Raw genomic sequence first — 6,749 nt, 5'->3', positions numbered from 1 at the left:
TGTGGTATACATTAAAATAACCCAGTCGTGTCTTGCTTAGTTGTTTTGTGATGCATCTTGGATACGCTGCATTTGAGATGTATACAGTAGTTCAATAATAACAATAAAATCAGTAATTTCTTGCATTCATATTTTTCACCCCGAAGGATCCCAATGTGCTTTAGATGTACTGTAGGAGGACACAAATATCATTCAGTATTAACGTGTGGCGGCTGTTACCATACAGTATATACCCACAGCCTCACTACACAGCAGATCAGGTAGAGAAATGAGAAGTGGCTTTACCACAATGTCTGCTTCACAGATCGGCGCGTCGAGAAAGTTTTGTCCACGCAAGGTAACCAAGCCTCAGTAAACAAGTGAATCATTCTAATCTTATGGGCATTATGGAAATGTGTAGCTAAAATGTGTAGTGAAAAGGGTCATTCATTTTTTTTTAAATGAGAAAAATATCAGTTAGAATTAATCTCTTTGCCATTATAGTAAACAATTACTATACATGTAGTTATATGCGTATCCTATACATTACATATATGTTTGTGTATATATGTAGTTATTAAAACCCATTGTTCGCTGTGCCCCATGGCGATTATGGAAATGACAAGCGTTTAATTGGCAGCTGTGAATGGTAGCACCTGCAAACAACTCAAGGCTTGTTCTTGCGGTCTGGCAGCATTCTTACTTTATGCTTTAAGTAAAGACTGCTCATTGAGATGGAAAAAAAAACTGACAGGAGATGATTGATGACTGCCCATCACGCTAGGCACGTAGGGCTGACACTTACCACTCACCCAGCACATTTACAAAGTCACAACACAGTTCAGACAAGCTCACAGCAAGGACTCCAATCAATATTGAGAGACACTCAATAAGGAAGCTGTTTAAGACTGCATATATAGAGAATATATAAAGGACAAAACAGTACACATTTCAAATGTACACAAATGCATTGTACAGTAAGAAAAACTTAATGGCAGCAAAGTAGGGTTTGAAAATGCCTTCATTCATAAACCTTGTAGAAATTCTTTTGTTACTGACCAATCTATACACATAAAATGCGATGAAAAAGTTTCAAATTCTATTATAATGGATTATAGAATGTTTTATTTTGCAAATATAAGTCAATTTATACCTTGATCTCATTCTCTAAAATTGTTAAGGAAAGACAAGACTTTACAAAGACAAAACTTTCAACTTATTTGCTGTTGTTGATTTGAGGCAATTATCTGGCCCCCCTGTAAAGAGCAATATGTGCAATAAAACAATTTAGTGCAGACATAAACAAAATTACACATTCCTTTTAAGCCAAGAACAAGCTGTGCATCTTCTTGTTGCCCTGGTTGCGTATTATGGCAAAGCATTCTGGTGTTTCTGTTGTATCAGGCATCAGTCCGGAGTGTGTGTTTTCAATTACTTCTTGGTAGAATGACTGATGGTTAGATCTGCAAGTCCCAAGCTTGAGATCTAGACTGAAGACATCGTGCTGTTTTTCAGACACTTGCTTAGCTAGGAGCCCCTACAGAAACTTCTGTGTTCCCAACAAATCACTGTAGAATGTCTGACAGCAGATTTCTCACAAGTATGTCTGAAGAAATAATTATTTAATATGGAAAGGGTGGAGTAGCAGGGAGGGGGTGGGCGCATGGGAGATTGCTTCGACGAACACCAGAATTGTGGAACCTATGCAATTGCTTTCCTTCCTTTGATTCTCTCTATGGTTCAAGTCTTGGAATTGCATCTACACCTTGTTCCAGTTGTTTCTATTTCAGAATGGTTAACTTTTCTCTACCAAAACGCACCAAACACAACTTTATATTTAGATGTGATTTAAGAATTCTTCTGGCTTCTTCTCTATTGTGTTAATTTCCTTGAAGGTATTTTCGTATATAATATACTGTACTTGAATGGTGAAAAGTGAGCACTTTCAAATGTTATCCCATTGGTTTCAATACAATGACATTATTGATCTTGCTCAATCAAGTTCCATACATATTTTTTATTTAATTTGTAGACGTCATGAATACTCCCATACTTCTCCCAGGAACTCAAGTTTTGAAATGTTGTACAAGCAAAAAGTCACAGATGGAACTTATCAAAGATTTATCTTTCGAAGGCTAGGGAAAATGAAGTAACTACACGAAGGTGTGGAATGTCTAAATGAAAAATAGCTTCTATTCAATGTGCTGAAGACTTTTGAGGTTTTTGAGGATAAATTTCTATAGAATAACATTAAGGTTAGTCTTAACATACTGTATATCAAGACGGCAAACATAAAAAAAATCCTTTTTAGGTAAACAGCTGTCAGAATAGTGGTTAACAAAGGATGGATATATTCACAAAGCAGTGTTTCTAAAAAGAATTACAGATTCGTAACTGATATGATGTAAGCCCATTTGGTTTTCATTTCTTTAGTGATTTGATGTGTCATATTTAAAAACATATTCTTCATTCATAGAATCTTTTATTTCCTTCTTCATTCTGACTTTCCATTTTTGAATGCTCCCTGATCTACCACCATATTGACTGAAAACAAACATATTGTCTTCTTTTACTGTTTGAATACAGCAAGCATTTCTTTGCACAAAACAGCATTTTCCCGATTCCTCTTATCTAGTTTATTTTTTATTTTGTTATTTTGTTGCTGAACCTCACCTCTCTCAAAGTAGGAAGCAGAATATTAGAGATACACATTGTATATTTATGAGGTAACGGAATGCCTCATATTTATTCCATATTCATGTAAAAAATTTAAGGCTCCCTACATTTAAAAAGGCAGTGTTGGAAATGGAAATTACAAGCACAACATTTTCCCACTTGGGCATTGTCCCCATATTCAAACTCAGAAACAACGTATTTTAAACCTGGAATAAAGATCTAAAAAATAATCCAAATAAGCATCACATCTAATAAGTAAAACATAAAAATAGTTTGTCAGTCCTAACATTTACCAGTTATGGTATGTTTTCCATAGAAAAGATTTGTCCTCTAATGTATTCTCAGAATTCTAATAGAAACAGGCTGTAGTGGTTTTCCTTTATAAAATAATGTTATTCCCCAAAGTCTGTCATTCTTTATATGTCAGTTACAGTAAGAACACATTTCTATGTATTCTAATGATTTCCAAAATATACACAATGGAACCTGTGTTCATTGCACTGTAATGCATTTCATCTTATTGTCAAATAGATTGTCAGCTACTTCCTATTAGTATTTAAATAAAATCTTTCGAAGCCCTCCCTGTGCTCAAACAATCTTATGAAATTTTTATTTAAAAAATATTTTGGGGAGAAATACTGAACTTATTTTTCTTTTTCCCCTCTGAAATATAAATTGAATAGTAAATATTATAGCTGGAAATCATGAAAAAAGACTTGAAAGTATATTTATAAAATCTGATATACCAACATGCCTGTTGAGTTATGCCTGGCTTGAGCGATTCTGAACTGCAAGGTTTGTTCTCCTCAGAAGGCAAGACTCAGTTTATCAAGTTACAAGAGTGACATCTAGTGTGTCTGTTCTTTCTCAGAATTTTCACCCTCAGACCCTCAGGGCAGCAGCCAGTGTACTGTATGTCTTGTCCTGGAATGGCAGTTTATGTGAACGATAACAATGCTACTGCGTGAAGCGTGCTGCCTTCCTGCCTGTAAGTTACTGTAAAATACGAATAATACATGTGAAATAATTGATATAATTATTTTAATTATAACCATAAAACTGTCAATTTTAAAATACAACTTTCAGAGTATTGTTCAATGTTTTTTGGGGGGGGGTTTGTGATCTAGTTAAGAACAAAGATGAACATGATTGAAAGATTTTCAGGAACTAAAATGAAAGTGGTGATAAAGCTCAAATTTATGGCCAAATTAAAGGCATTTAATTAAATGCATTAACATCAGTCCTCTTAATGGAGTTTAGAACAGCAATTGCAAAGCAGGGACTAACGCTTTGCCACACCCAACTAGGTTGTGTAATGAACACCCTCCTTCTGCCCCATCAGCTTTCCTGAAGGAGAGGCCTCATGGCCATCTTTTTGGGCCTTCAGCCAATTGCGTTAAAACCTAATCTGTATCTCAAACTGCTCATAACACTAAATCTCTCTATACTAGAATTAGCAGTAAAATATTATTGCGTTTTTGATATTAATAATGCTGGGTGGGTTTGTTTCTTAGCTGTAAGATAATATACAAAATACATGATCCCTAAAATGCTTAAAATTTCCACAAGGTATTTTTTCAATGTCAAGGTAGTATGTTTTAATCTATTAGGAATGTACACAGATAATCAATATTTCAAGCATAATTCTAAATGATCTGTGGAGATGTCTTTATAGAAGAAATCCCATTGGGGGTAACTCCAAGACCAAAGCAGGAAAGCCCATAGAGAATGCTCTGATTTTTATATTTGAAAGCATGTCTCTTAAGCAACCTCTGGCTATCTCAAACACACACTTAAGTTCAAATCAAGGTGCTGTATCTGCATTTGCAGTTCAGAGTCAGTCGTGACATTCTTTCAGTCATGCAATTGTACATCTGTGGTGTACATATAGTAGATAGTCTATGGTACAGTAGCAACAGACTTCAAAATGTTACATTTTGGACACAAGCTGTTGATTTGGTTCTGCAGTTTTGTATTAACTAGTGTGGAAGCCAAGAAATGAAGTACTATTTGAATAATAGAGCACAAGTGCACCAGTGAATAATTTATATTCATGGAAAGCAAAAGCCTCAAACTTGCATTTTCATACATTTGTTCATCCAAACTAATGGCAGAGGCACTGAATTGCAAAAACACAGCTGAGACTTTTTTTTGCATTCAGTGATGTAGTCTTGCATTTAAGAAATTGTGTCTTAGGCATTTTAGGTATTTTGTGTTACTTTGCTAAAAAATAAAGCAGAGAAAAATACTAAAGCAGTTCACAGAAAGGCTTGTAAAAACATATTTCACATTGGAATATGTCTCACATGGTGATGGCATTTGAGGAAAATGATGACAGCTTCTTTCCACCAACATGTCTTCTGCTCATTTTGAGATAATGCTAATCTTCCTTGTCAGGATGTCTTGGGGCTCTTCTTCAGGGGTACACTTACACACAACCTAACACCTGTTACTGTACCTGCATATTCAAACATTTATGACAACCTTCACCAAAAGAGTGTCCTAAAACATGGTCCCTACTGGTAAATCACAATACTTCTGGATGTTTTTTGTACTACAATGTGGCAGGTGAGGGTTATTTTGATTTCTAGATTTACATTCTGTGCTACAAATAGGAACTTCTTTCATCCCGACAAGGGTGTATCAGTTTATGGAGCATTTCGGATTGCAGCCATTTAAATTAGTTGGTGCTCCAAGCACTCCAACAAAGCAGGCTTTGATGGCAGTGTCCAAGCAAAAAGATGCCAGCAGTTTCTGTATTAATGAAGAGGCACAGAAATCTAGGCCAGTGTGTGAGACAAGAGCTCCAGTGCTTGTGTACTGGGCTATTTCCACATTGCTGCTATTTGGGGCTGGAGCATATGGATGACATAATTTAGCAACTTGTTTGATCCAAAGAGATCATTGTCATGAATGTGCATTTAAATACTGCAACAAAACCGTGAAATCCAACATTGCATTTTAGTCCCAGTAAAATGAGTACCTCTTACAAAGCTGGGTTACATTGTTTTTTGCAGACGTGAAGTAAAACTTAAAGAAAACTGCAATTTCACTAATCACTAGTCACAGTCTTTTTATCACATAGAAGTATAGAGACTGTAGCAAAAACTGCAATAGTGATTAAAGAACTAAAATTATAATTGTAAGCCAACTTGTCTGAGTATACAGATAATTACCTGAATTGACTGAGTTTGTTGACTTTCATTCAGTCTCCCTGGTAAATGTCCAAGACATTGATTTATACTGTATAACAGATTTTAGTTTTTCTTTGTAAACTCTTTGAGGTTCTGTCTTTAAAAAGAACCTCATTCCTGTGAATATTTGCAAGCGAGCACAAACAGGATTGAGTGCAAGATGTATCAATATTTCATCACACCATTGTTATCCAGTGGTTTTAGCTGTTCTTAATGCTACAGTACACTTTATCAGGCAGCTTTTTCATACATCATTAAACAGGGGCTCTAGTAGTGGTACTTGCCTCTGTATTGCCTAAGATGATGAAGTCTGAAACTGTGATAAACTCATAGATACTGTAACGTCTCTCTCATTTCAACCATCAGTGACAGGTAATGTGTGATCTATTCGGTACAAGACTTGTACACATTTGTGTGTGTTTGTATTATACACATGGTGTGTAACTGGGCTAATGGGAAACATAAATGGTGACATTACAAAATGAACAATGTGAAAAAAGTTATTGTTTATGGTCAACTGAACTTAAAACAAAGCCAAAAACTCAAATCAAATCCAGCAGAACACTTAAAAATGTTGAAAGAAAATGAAAACAGAACTGAAAATTACTTGGAAAATAACTGCACATACAGTATGAGACACCCTGATTTTGAAAGGCAATGACTGTTCTTTTTAAAGTTAACTTGAGTCTAAAATAATGCTTAAATTAGCATTTAAAATTAGCTTAAATATGACAAACTCTTAACAGAGGGTGTTAAAAACCCTAAACCAATAAAAGGTTTGTTCTAACTTGGGAAAATCCTGAACACACTCAGACGTAAGGTCAGTGAGTGTGGAATTAAGCACACTTAAAAAAGCCTCTCTGTATAAATATCTTGAGATAAATAAATAATTGAGCAAAG

Source organism: Atractosteus spatula, chromosome 15 (genome assembly GCF_055471065.1).
Source record: "Atractosteus spatula isolate fAtrSpa1 chromosome 15, fAtrSpa1.hap1, whole genome shotgun sequence".
NCBI lineage: Eukaryota > Metazoa > Chordata > Actinopteri > Semionotiformes > Lepisosteidae > Atractosteus > Atractosteus spatula.
This window is presented reverse-complemented; position numbering follows the sequence as displayed.